This window comes from Rhipicephalus sanguineus, chromosome 2 (assembly GCF_013339695.2).
Source record: "Rhipicephalus sanguineus isolate Rsan-2018 chromosome 2, BIME_Rsan_1.4, whole genome shotgun sequence".
Taxonomy (NCBI): domain Eukaryota; kingdom Metazoa; phylum Arthropoda; class Arachnida; order Ixodida; family Ixodidae; genus Rhipicephalus; species Rhipicephalus sanguineus.
This window is the reverse complement of record NC_051177.1, coordinates 30,558,995-30,572,570: the sequence shown is the minus strand read 5'-3', so window position 1 is coordinate 30,572,570 and position 13,576 is coordinate 30,558,995. Positions and strand designations below refer to the sequence as shown.

The following is a 13,576-nucleotide window of genomic DNA, read 5'->3' as shown; positions in this document are numbered from 1 at the left end:
TGGGTGGTGTGTGTGTGTCCCCTTCCATCATACTGTTCATTTACTGTGTTGCAAACCATATAGGTAAGTCCAGTCATTGCAGAAAAAAAATAAATAGATAAAGAAAACACTGACTTTGAGTTTACAGAATTGAAGTGAAGATGTAGAATATATATAAATACATTTTACTCTATAGTGTTGTAAGAAAGTAGTTGAAGCAGGCCGATAGCCGGGGGCGGGGGGGGGGGGGAGGGGCTAGCCCCCCGGCCCCCTCCATGTACGTGTTTTTACTAAAAATAAATAATGAAAAGACGTGTTTTTCTCAAACAGCCACGGTTTTAAGCAGGTGCCCCCCCCCCCCCCCACAAAAAAAAAAAAAAAATTCCTGGCTACGGGCCTGAGTTGAAGATATCGGTTCTTGCCAAGACTGGTTGAATGCGGCGTATATACATTGACTTCCTCTCACATATGACCAGCTCCAAGAAGCAAATGCCCCCACCCCATGCCATATTTTTTTTTTCTTTCCGAACCCCGAATACCCGGTTTAGATTTTTAGCGACTGCATGCTCCAAGAAGAGTGCCACGAGAAACCACCGAGGCCCGCGCAACGGCGCGAACGCTACCGCTACACAAGCGCCTTGCCGGAGACGGCCACAGCTATCGCGTTGAACGTGCATCCCTCCCCCTCTATCACCCTGCATGCGATCAAGCATCTTCAGCAGCAGCAGCAGCCACTTGCGGAAAACGAGGCCAATTGGGGTCAACCGATCACGTAGAGCTGCAATCGAGGGGAACAGCGAATCGACAAGAGGCTCGACGCGATCGTCGATCGGGCACGACGTGGCCTTCCCGCTCGCAGCTCGTCGTCAAACACCGCACTCTCGGCCTCTCCCCACTACTTTTCCAGCGCCTCGTGCCAAGCAAACGACGCACGCGCAACCTCAAAGGAGCGAACGCTCGAGGCTTGCGTGTATACGTAGAGGCCCGAAATACTGCCCGGCACAACCTTATACACCTCCCGAAGCAGAAACGGGCAGGTCGAAGTTCAAACCCATCGACCCTTATACGCGATGTGTCCTTTCCTTCGAAACTTTCGCGCGGCGTAACGGAACAGGATCAAAACGGCTAGACGGCCGACCAGAGGAGGAGGAAAAAGAATTAGCTGCTAACGGTGAGGGGGTCCGGAGAGGATACAGCGTGAAAGGTGGTAATATATACAGGGCTTAAAGTCAAAGTGGGGAGGTCTAAGACTTCCTCGGCACCCCCACCAAAAGCTAGCGTCCCTCCCACCCCCATCACTCACCCCCCCCCCCCCCCCTGGAGCCCGGTGATCATCAATTCATGCGCACATACATACCCCTTTTCTTTATTTCTCTCTCTCTCACACACACAAGCTATATACCCATGTGGGTCGCGCCTCTCTCTCTTCCGAACAAAAACGAGACATTAAGCAATGGGTACATGTACACTACTACGCAAATATGTTGCACTGACAAGCATACGGAAAGATACAACGTATTTTTCCATGACTGAAATCGCGACACCATGCCTCATCGGACTCTAAGATGGACTAGCGCACTAGGAGAATCGTCCAACGCATAGTTTCTTTCTTTATTTTTTTTTCATGTTCATGCGTGCACGTTCGGAGAGTTTGAATGACTTAACAGATCTGAGTTAAGGAAAAAAAAAGATATCTACAAGCACTTTCACTCCGTCAAACAATTACCCCCCGCCCCCCCCCTTTTTTTTTTCCCCTGGTTATGGTGCCCTCGTTTCTCAAAACGGTTGGTCATTTGCCCATCATGTGGCAGTACACACCTACATTGCATGGGGCCTTCCCCGCACTGGACATTCCCGCGAGTAACTATTACGCGCGCGTCCGCGAAGTCCAGCGGTCGAAACCACCCCTTAAATGCCTCGCCCGAAAGAGAACAAAATGACGGAGCAGTCCAAAGACGACGCACGAGAACAAGTGGGTCGAAACATGCCGCTGCCCGAGTAAACGCCATAGGACGGACCCACAAGAGGTGAAGTGTGTGTGTGTGTGTGTGTGTGTGTGTGTGTGTGTGTGTGTGTGTGTGTGTGTGTGTGTGTGTGTGTGTGTGTGTGTGTGTGTGTGTGTGTGTGTGTTGTGCATATATATATATATATATATATATATATGAGCGCATAGGCATTCGACCGGCCCATTGTCGCTAAACGGGTCGACCGAATTAAAAGCCTCCCACCATCCATAGGTTGACCTTCCCCCTACGCTTCCCCGCGGCGCCTAAAATTACGTGCGGACCCGCAAATGAGCGCGACGCACGCAAGTGGCGGCCCCTGGGAGAGAAAACGCCGATCGGCGACTTAATTCGGCGAGTTCAACGACCACCCCGATGCCTAAACCGCTTCCTTGTGTGGTGCAGTGCGCTTCATTGCTTCGTCGACCCGAAGCAGCGGCAAGCAGCGGTGCTCCACGTTTAACTACAATGAACACCGAAAGAAGGAACAAAACAGTCGCGCAAACACGAACGTCTGCGTCTCGAGTTGAGACCATTACCAGTTAGCACGCACAGCGCTGTAGATATTGCGCGCACTTCACAATCATCTACGACCGGTTTTGAACGAGTGTCCTCTTATCAATAGACGTGCCGGTGCAGTGCGTGTGCTTTCTGCCCTCGAAGCCATAAGGAACACGGTGGGACTGATCGCAAAATTACACACAGTAAAATATAAAGTCGCCGTATAATATATTTTTCTTCCTCGCGCATATGTATAGACGGGCGTGACAGAGCGTACAAAGACAGCCTTCAAGGCGGGTACAGAGGGTCGGCCTTGTTGGTAACGCACGGTAACAGTTTATAAGCGCTAAAACAAGACAAGGACTGTGTGATGAAGGAACACATGGGCGTTCGTGCTGCGTCCTTTCTTCTTCGTCACTGTCTTGTTCCAGTACTTTAGTATTAAAATTTACTTTAAAGGTATCGAAATTTACATTGGAAGTATCGAAATGATCAAGAGCTCCCTTTTGCTGTGCAGATACAGCCGCTCATCCAATGGATGCGCTTGTCTTGCACATGGTGGGACGAAACCAGGCCGAAGACATTTACCTAGTAAACCGCTGCTACAGAGGGTGCCCGACAAGAGTAGGAAGGTCTAGGATGATGACGATGACGATTATTGATATTGTTATTATTATCATTAGCGCAGATGAAAACGTTCAAGTATACTCAAAGAGCTCACCCAATCTTGGTTTCTACACCGCTGTTACAAACATCACGCCAAGCAGCAGTAAGGCCTGGCAGGCATGGCGACAGCCCGTTGCCGTCAAAGTATAAAGACGGTTGAGGCGTGAGCCGTGAGAACGGGCAATGAGCACGTCTACACACCAGATGACTGAAGCGCGCCAGCCGATTGCCTCCGCGACAAAGAAACATTCCTGCTAATGAGCTTGGCCACGTTCTCCAACGGCGGGGTTGTTGTAGCTTTGTGTTTTTCTGCTGCCACTGACATCAAAAAGTAGTCAAACTGGCGCGAAGTAGCCAAACCTGGCAATGCTATGAATCCTTCAGACAGTGAATGGAAACAGCAGCGACCATCGGGGGAGGAACCGACGTTCACCGTGGAAGGTGTTCGACTACTGTTTTTACGCGACAGGGGTCACCATCCACCCGGCTCATGACGTCAGTCCAGAGAGCGCTCCCATTCGAAATTTGTACCCGACAATAGCTATCTTACTGCTTCGAGACCGGGCTCAGTTGGGTGCATACGCCGGTTTGCGACGTCTAACACTTCCGTATACCAACGCCTTTTGTATTTCTGAAAATCGCGGAACCGCGACATAAACCGGCACACAGCAAAGGATCACACACAAAGAGGACCATAAGGGAACACGAAGAAGTTTGAAAGAGAGTGCTCGGTCGGCCTCTGGCGAGCGGGCATGTATTTTTGGCTGCGACAGAGAAGGAAAAGTGGGAGGGGCAGCGCGCTTTTTCTCGCTAAACACAGGTGGAGTGACCTGCTGGGGACTAGACAAGGGAACAAGTGCACTAGACAGCACAGGCACTGCGCCAGCGACGCTTCGCACTAGAATTGCTGCCTTCGTCTCGGCGCTGTTTTCCGCGACTCGTTCGCGTTCCTCACTGCGATATAAGTCGTAGCGTACGCCTCTACTCGGACATCAATGCGACGGATGAAAAATAACTAGGAAAAATAAAACATTGAAGGTCTCTACCATCATAAGTGCCACCAAAACGTCTAATCACCAATTTGGCGGTTAGTGTAGAGGGGGGTTTGAAAGAAACGCGAAAAGCGCGGCGCGCTGTTTTTATCGCAATCCGACCTTGGTGGCAATAAAAAGATGCTGGAGTGGTTCTTGATTGCATCGTGGATGTCTCTATTGCATTTTATTACCATCCAGGCTACAACCGCTTGAAAAGAAATGCGAAATCACAAAGAATGTAGTAGATGCCCCACAGTTCGCGTTTCTTTCAATCGCCGTAGTACGTTGTGACTGCAAGTGGGCTTCCCCGTACAGACGGGGAAGTGGGCTTCCCAGTATAAACACTCTTATCGCGGAGAAGCCAGCTTTGACGGAGGCATTCAAGCTAACATCGTTTAGTGCAACGAGTGCGTCCTCACAGTGCCGCCGGGTGGGCGTTATGCATAGGCCGCCTTTGCTAATAATAATAATAATAATAAATAATAATAATAATAATAATAAATAATAATAATAATAATAATAATAATAATAATAATAATAATATAATGCATCCCTGGGTTTACATATTAAATGCCCTAAAGCTCAGGATATAAAGTCAATTCCTCCACGAAGCCCAAAACTTGACGAAACGAATGACCACGTGCACCATCTCTGGATACTACTTCAGGATGGGCTAGAAATGCGCTAGGCGCACACAGTATTCTGAACGAACCAATAGGCGAATGAATGAATGAATGAATGAATGAATGAATGAATGAATGAATGAATGAATGAATGAATGAATGAATGAATGAATGAATTGTTGAGCTTTTCCCGTAATGCTGTGCAGGCTGTGTACAAGAGCGAGTCGACAGGCACCCACGCCAACTTAACCTTGTATTGAGAAATAAATTACGAGCACGTTTCGCCAGGTAAGTTAAAGGAAACCAATCGCGCGGCGAACTAGCTCGGTTTACGTGCGCAACGACCACGTCACGCCGGGTGAGTCGGACCGAGCGTCCTTCCTTCCGCTGCAAAATCGTGACTTTCCGCGGTCAGTGGAGTGATGACGGGGGCCCGCGGGGACGGAGCGTCTCGACAGTGGTTCCGCTTTGAAGGACGCGCCGTGACCAGCGCTCCGCGCATCCGGTCACAAGCGCATCGCCAGCACGCACACACCGCACGAAAGCGCGTCGAAGACGCCTCCCAGCCAGCTAGTGGAACGGCAGCTCAGTTACGGATACAATACCGTACGTATAGAACGCGGGAATGCGCCGTGTGAACATATATCCGTCATTTACGTCGTGCGTAGAATAACGCCGATTCTCGTCAGGTAAGCTATCGGAGATAACTTTCGCGTTACGCAAAACCTATGGCACCAATCCTCGCTATACAGAGGCACTGGCGTAGCCAGAAGTTGGAGGGGTGTCGCCCCCCAATTTTGCAAGTGCATATATCCACGCACACGAACATACACAAAGGGTAATTGAAGCCCTCCCCCCCCCCCCCCCCCCCCCAAAAAAAAAAAAATCTGGCTACGCTCTTGCTCAAAGGTGTACGGTAACTTTGACAATCACTCAAGCTATGCCAATGCTCATTAAAGCTAATATCCCTGAGAGGAATGCGCCGAGAGCATGGACATCGGATGATCACAGATGTTCTCTGTCGTTCCTGATGGGTACTAGCTAGACAGATTGGAGTCAGACCACCTCGTAACGCACCGTGCAAGTGAATACTCATTTGCTGTAACTTAGCATAAAAACACTGATGTCAAATTCAGTTCCGAGACCGTTAAAGGCTCATTCACACCTGCGACTAGCACCGGTCGCGGGACCATTTGCGACTGGCGATCAAAGAGAGACCGATATACACGACCAATGTTCACAACTGCTTCCGACCTATACGCGTTGCCACACAAAATTCACGTCTGCTCACACTGCCACTGCCCCGTAAAATAAGCTGACGTCATGTTCCTGCACATCAGATCGGTTCAGAGGTTTTCGACTGCATTCGCGCTACTGAAACATCGAGCAGCGAGCGACGGTGCCAAAGCAATCGCTTTGCGGCCAAAGCAGCCAATTACGACCGTATGCAACCAGTCGCTCTGCGACTACAACTTGGTCGCGCGACCGGTGCTAGTTGCAAGTGTGAACGAGCCTTAGGTCTTGTCGACAAGCCACACTCGATTTAGATAACACAGAACACTGCAAGACAACACACAGGCAGACGAAGGAGGAGGACAAACCCGCCGCGGTTGTATAGTGCAGTGATGCTACCGAGGACTTCTGACTTGGAGCAATTTTTGGAGCAGCAAAATTTCCGTTTTGGAGCACTTTGGAGCAGCCAAATTTTCATCTTGGAGCACTTTGGAGCAGATAATTTTGCATCTGGGAGCACTTTGGAGCAGCGAATTTTACATCCTGGAGTGCAATACAGAAGCATATTGCATTAACATTCAAGCACCTGAGTATTATTATGGGGCTCTTATGAAGGCTAGAAATATTTCGATTCATTGCAAATCTCATGGAAAAAATCATCTCAGGAGCATAGGCGTGCGCACAGGGGGGGGGGGGGGGGGCGGCCGCCGCCCCCCCCAATCACCTAAGAGGGGGGGCGCAAAATCTGCCCCGTACATTGACCCTTGCGTTAGCAATTATATGGATACTCTCGGCGGATTTTTGCCGTCGCCATTGCCGTAATTTTCCGTATAAAGTCCAAATTATTAACGTCACCACGTGCATTCTAGCCGCGGGTAAAAGCTTGCGAGCGCTGGCGACGAACGCGGCTGAAGCGGAGATTAAACTAGCCGGCCGTCTGTCTCCGCCGCACGGACAGCGCATGAGATAACATCTTCCCGCGTGCGGGCCTGCCGTCGATTGCTCATCAAACAGAGAGGAAACGCCCCGCCCGTATTTCGTAAGGAGCATGAAGGGACGCCAGGGGAGCGGAAGGGGGGGGGGGGGGGGGACCGCATCTTTCGAAGGGCGCAGTCGCTCGCTTGCGCGCGCGCTATCTCGAGGCATTAGGAGACGGCTCGTAAACTTGCTGTGCTCTCAACGCTTACTTCGCGTTTAGAGAACTCAGAGCAAGAAAACGCTTCGGTTCCTGGAGGGGCCATATTCCCTTAAACTAGCGTTTTGTTGAGTTACGCGAGATCGGATCCAAAAGAGTTAGCTGCTAGTCTTACTTCGTTTCACAATACAATTTTTTGGTATCGAATTCATTGCTTCGCTCTTAAGCGAAACTGAGTTTTTTTAAACCGTTAGCTATTGACCCCCGAAAGCGAGGGGCGGACGTGTAACATGGCGTAGCCGCTTCACTGTGGGCCGTCAGCGACGGGCCCGCTACTGACAGCTGCGCATTTGCGGCTGCTCCGACCAGGAGATATGATTTTACTAATAAGATGACATTTTTAAAAAAGCAAGCAAAAAAATTCGAATTGGAACCCTAGCACGTGAGCTCGAAAGGGCAGGGCCTTTTAGGGGGTATTTACCGCAGAGTGATTACAAACTCGGACGTGCTGGCGGAAGGAATTACGAAAAAGCTGTTCTGGATGAAGATCCATGGATAAAGCATATCTGAGGAAAAGTGTCAACGCGTTTCCACCGTTCGCGTGCTTTTCCATAAACGCGAAGCAAGGAAAATTCAATATTGTCCCATATATCTACTGCGAGCGATCCCAGATTTCATTCCGCGATGTCCGGAAACAGAAGTGACAGACATTTTAGCCGCACTCATGTAGTTATTACTGAACATTGCTTTCCTTACGTGCCGTGCGACGCTTGAAACGAGCTGTCAGCAACGTTTCTGGAACAGACGACGTCCGCCGATGAATCGCCGTCGCACTTTCTCGCTACCGATAGGCCTAGACGTCACGAGCCTCTGCGGAGAGCGCGTTTTGCTGTCGAGCCGACTTGCAGAACAGAAGCTGCGTCGGCACCGTGCGTGGCATCGTGGCTTACTCGGAACCTACGCGCGAGCGCTATTTATTCAGCGGAATAATTCTTGGTCCATGATTGCGACTTTATTGGCAGCCCCAAGATCGAGCTGCACATGTTCTGACGCGCCGGGGGTGCGATTGCCGGTGATAGACGCCCCCAAACCCGAGACTTTGGCGCAGTTTGGCGCAAATTTCGTCGATATTATCAGGATGGCGCAGTAAATACAATTTGGCGCACTTTGGCGCAGTTGGCGCAGGAGTGGAATCACTGATAGTGGTTACCGTGCTCGGCTGCTGACCCGAAGGTCGCGGGATCGAATCCCAGCCGCAGCGACCGCATTTCGATGGGTGGTCGAAATTTCGGGATCCCTCCACTACGGCGTGCGTCATAATCATATCGTGGTTTTGGGACGTAAAACCCTAGCAATTATTACTACCGTTATTGAAGGAGGAGGAGGAGGACACAGGACCTTACATTATGTGGAGACAACCAGCTCGCATGGTAAGAGTTACAACCGCGCGGCCAGGCCCAAATTATATGACAAAAAAAAAAACGCACATCTTATACGACACCATTTAGAAACAGCGCTGCTAGTATCGGTAGAACAACAGAGCAATCTCGTGGTCCGCAGTATACGCGGGCGGTCGATACCGCAGAGACCAAGTCAAGTAGAAAACCCTGCGGATTTACAAACCTGTCTAACTTGCCGCACTTGTCAAAGAAAGAAAGAAAGAAAGAAAGAAAGAAAGAAAGAAAGAAAGAAAGAAAGAAAGAAAGAAAGAAAGAAAGAAAGAAAGAAAGAAAAATAAATGCAGCACATCCGTGATAAGACGGAAATAAACAAGCCAGCGTCGGCTGAGGACGAAGAGGCGAGGGCCTTCCTCCACCACGACCGCGAGTCAGGGATTAGAACGAAGCTCATTTGGTATTTAAATGGGGCCCGCGCAGCCCTGTCGGGTCATATGCGCGCCCAATTAGCGGGACCAGTGAAGCGAAGCGTCCTTACAGTAGAGCAACAGCGGCGGGAAAACAGCGCATACGCTTCGGCGCGTAATGTTATGTATCCACGCGCGCAACCCCGCATAACAGGCGCCGCACTGTGTGGCCTGCGACGCCGTCGGAAGCGCGGAGCGCCAAAAAGGAGTCGACAATGGCGTCGACCGCGAAACATTGTATCGGATCTCGATCGGTCATCGGATCGTTTCCGGCGACGACGCGGACGACGATTTGAGGAGCGACGCCCTCGCGTAGGTGGCGCTGTTTGTGAGCGCTGATAGACGCAGCATGCAAATGACCCTTTGAACACTTGCATACTGCTATGGTCCCTTCTGCTCCGAACAGAGCGAGGCCGGAAACACGAAGCTCCTATCTTTCGCTTCGTGCCTTTCTCACAAGACAAGTTCGCCATCACGGTGTGACGTTTAAAAGTAAGGACGGCGCGGATGGTCATGAGAACTATTGAATGGAAGACGATGGAGGAGATCGGGCGAACTGAGATTGCAAAGGAAAGAGAGAAGAAAAAATAATCGTAACGCGCGGAAAAAAGAAAGAAGAAGAGAAAAGTTAACGAGGAAGGTAGCATATCGCACTCGCACAAAGGCTAATTAATCGACAACTAGAAGCCAGGCAAACTGAATATTTATTTACTAGGACGAGTGTGAACAACAAGATCGTTTTGGGAGGTGTCGGCGTTAAAGTGGCACCTTAGCAACACGAAATAAGGATGCAGCCTCCTGGTCAACAACCTAGAAGGCCAGCATCACCCCGTCGCTGTTTCTTTCTTTCTTTCTTTTGCTGGACACATAGTAAGTGTGAACGCCTTGGCTTGCGCCATAACGCCGTTACTCCATGAGGGCGTCTAGAACGTATCAAACCACGGAGTGTATCAAACGAACAAACGTATAAAACGGACGCGAACCTCGCGCTACCTGGCGGTCGCACAGCGAATCGCGGCGCCGTAACGACGCCGAGCAGTGGCGCCCTCCATCGCGAGCTCTGCGAGACACGGAGGCGCCACATTTAAAACCGGATTACGGCTAGCCATTCTTCCTCGTTCATTTCTTCTTTTTTTCGAGGACCACTCTTGTTCGCTCGTTAGGAAAGTGGGTCGCCGGCGGCGCCCTTTTGAACAGGCGGCGTCGTCGTCTGCACGGTACGGCACTGGGCGTCACAGCAGACAGCGCGGCCCGCCATTGGCTGGCAAGGGTCCACGATTCCAAGTGTGCTACATTAACCCAGAGCGCACTCATTACCGGGTCCTCGAATGAGCACGAGTTCTGCCCGTCGCCGCAGTCGTATGCACGATCCAAGCGCTTTAATTCGCCCAACTTTTGCACGCGTATCGGCCAAGCAACGAAGGGCGCGCGCTATGGAGCAATTAAACTCCCCGACATCGCTCGTTGTAAACATACATCAGACGTCGACGGACCAAATCGCGATGTCCTCGTCCTAATTTGGCGGGTCATGATTAATTGGCTGCGCGCGTTCCCTCCAACCGTCCGCCGTATAACCCCGTCCATCATCGGCATGCGCGAGGCTCTATTGTTCCATCCGCGTACCAGGGTAGCCAAACGGCGTTCTAGTTCTCCAGTGACACCCGAGAGATTTGGTACAAATTATACGCTCACCAAACAGCACAATGTCAAGTCAATATTCTAGAGACTGTGCTTTGTCTGCTTCCACCGTGACGTCAGCGAAATGAGTGGACGTATCTGGCTGGTGCGTTTGCAAATGTTAATTCATAATAGTTGGGGTTTAAGTCCCGAAATCACGATACGATTATGATAGACGCCGTAGTGGCGGGCTCCTGAAATTTCGACCACCTGGGGTTTTTAACGCGCAAATAAACCTAAGCACACGGGCCTCTAGAATTTCGCCACTACCGAAATGCGGCCGCAGGGGCCAGGATCGATCCAGCGGGAGTTTGCCAAAATTTCCCCAGTCAGAGGAGGCTTCCAGTTTACGTGGTGGTCCTGCGAGCCAATTCGAGCAGCTAAATCGCGATTTGGACAAGAACCTTCACGCGAGCAACAGAAACCACAACTGGCCGAGTTCCCAGGCTTCTTCCTCATTCTAACGATCCAGCCGCGCTAGGCAAACAGGCAGCTTCATGGAAGCACTTTCCGATCTATCCGCGAAGCGAACGCGCACGCACACACCATTTATATCGTGCACGGGCTATCTAGAATAATCGACGACGTGAAAGCGGGCTAATGAGAGCGGCCGGGTAGTTGGCATCGGCTTTCGACTCAACGGCGCTGCCCCCTCCTGTACCCACTGAAGGAGTCGTCGACCTAACGCGAGGGGCGTGTGTAGACAGGCTGCACGTCGCACCCCTCCTAAACGTAACAGATATCTCTCGCATTCAAGAAACGCATTTTGCGCGCTTCATCGTAACAATCTCACCGAAAGGCCTCGAGTATCCAAGAGGCACCACACCCCCTCCTTGGCGCCCTTTTTTCCACGTTGCAGGGAAGGCAGTAGAGAAGCGCGAAACACGAGCCCGATCGGCACGCACGCAGAACACACTTACATATTCGAAGATGTACCGGAGCGTGGAGCAATCTTCGTAATAAAAACGGGCTTTGCAGAGGGATATGCACGCCGTGACCTAGAATGCACAGCTCTCTCGGACAATTAGGAAAATGAGCGCGTTCGCTCAACCGCGTTCCTCCGCGTGCATGATTTCGAAGCTTATCGAGCCGTCCGGTTTCGAGAACTGCGATCGAGCCCACGACGCTCAAATGCCCCGACGAGAGCTCTGGGCGATGAGTATACACTTGAATCCGTGTTATAAGACTACCAAGCATTTTTCACTTTTACGCGATGTCGGCGTGACGTCGAATCGGTCATTTACAGAAGCGCCCGAAGCGCCTCGAGTTCCGCCATCTTGCCCGGGCTGCAGTGCGCTAACAGAAGCGCGCGGCGGATAGTATACAATAGTGGGACATACTGTTGAACTAGTTGGTCTTGCATTGTAACAAAGTCAAATTAGCGCAGATGAAGACGGACACACAAAGGCGAGGCAGACAAGAACAGGCGTTTCCTGTCCTTTCCTGCCTCGTTTTTGTGCGTCCGTCTTCACCTGCGCTAATTTGACTTTGTTACAGCACGCAATACGCTTGTACGCATGAAAATGTTCGCACGCATGTATTCGGTCTTTTATGAAAGCGTTAATTCGACGTCAGCGCGCACGAAACCGAAATCGTTCGTATATACAGTCCAAGCCAACGTTACTACCTGGTCTAGTAACGTTGGTCCAGGCTGTCCGCGCCCGGGAACTGAAAGTCGTCCATCTGCCACTATAGTGACAGCCAGTAGACAATTTAGGCCACATAGTGCATATTGAACGAAGAAACGGCGCTAGAACAAGGACGAAGACGAGAGGAGACAAACACGGCGCCTCCGTTCAATAAGCAGTATTCACCAACCAGCCCATTTCCAAGACGTTAACACATAGTGCCCACCTTTGTCTTTCTTCCCCTAGTCACTTCAGCGTTGAGGCCCCAATAATTGCGTCTAACCAGCTTTTGGGAACATTATAGCACCAAGATATACATTCACAAAGGTCGAGAGACACGGGACAGGCGCTAAAGGACAGGCCAGACGCTGTCTGTCCTGTCCTTTAGCGCATGTCCTGTGTCTCTCGATCTATGCAAACGTCTATTTTTGCTAATGCTCCCAAAAGCTATGCAACATCTCGCCGAATATCAAATTTTGTTAAGCTTCTAACCAGCCAGCCCAAAAGTTCGTAGCCCTCGTCCTGCTCCTAACAACCGCCGTGTTGCACGCCACTCCGCCAACCCAGCAACTAGACTCAAGGGGGCCGGCCGCTGCGGAGCCGACGCCGCGAAGACGGAACAAGCGCAGCTCACGCCCAGCCCGCAGTATATACGACGTTACGCGCGGTCATTACACGGGCCAACGCGTCTCGCGCAACGCGCTCATCGCGAAAACGCCATCGTCGTAGTGCGATGGGAATAACCGCAAAAAATGGGGCCGGTCCCGCGGCGCGCATCATCATCATCATCACCACGTCCTTATACGAAGCTGCTGCGTTAGTTCGAGACGAAGAGGTCGGCTGCCCGTGGTCACCATAGTAACAACGGCTCGTGGGAGAAGGATTGAAAAGAAAAGAAAATGAGCTTAAGTTGAAATGCACGCGTAATGCAAATGGGCCGCGACTTCCATGGCCTGGCCCGGCGCAATCGGGGACACAGTGTGTAGTACCTGCAGCACGTGGTTCCCAAGGTGGGCACGGCGGTCACGAATTGAGAGGGCGAAAAGGCCAGCTTGGAGACAGTCACAGGCACATCGTGCTAATATTACATAAGTTTGACCGGAAGTGGACCCAAAAATCAGTGTACAGATGTGCTTTAGAATCGTCCATCAAGTAATAACAAACAAAGGCAGGGATGAATTCAGGGCAGACCACCTCGGTGGTCCGGCAGTATAGGCCATTGGGTTAACGAGG

At 51.0% G+C, this 13,576-nt stretch overlaps 1 protein-coding gene across 2 annotated transcripts in view; it reads right to left on the bottom strand.

Moving 5' to 3' along the window:
- LOC119382636 (restin homolog) overlaps nucleotides 1–13,576 on the bottom strand; it is a 107,637-nt gene that overhangs the window by 74,800 nt on the left and 19,261 nt on the right. The gene's annotated exons all lie outside the window — the stretch shown is intronic.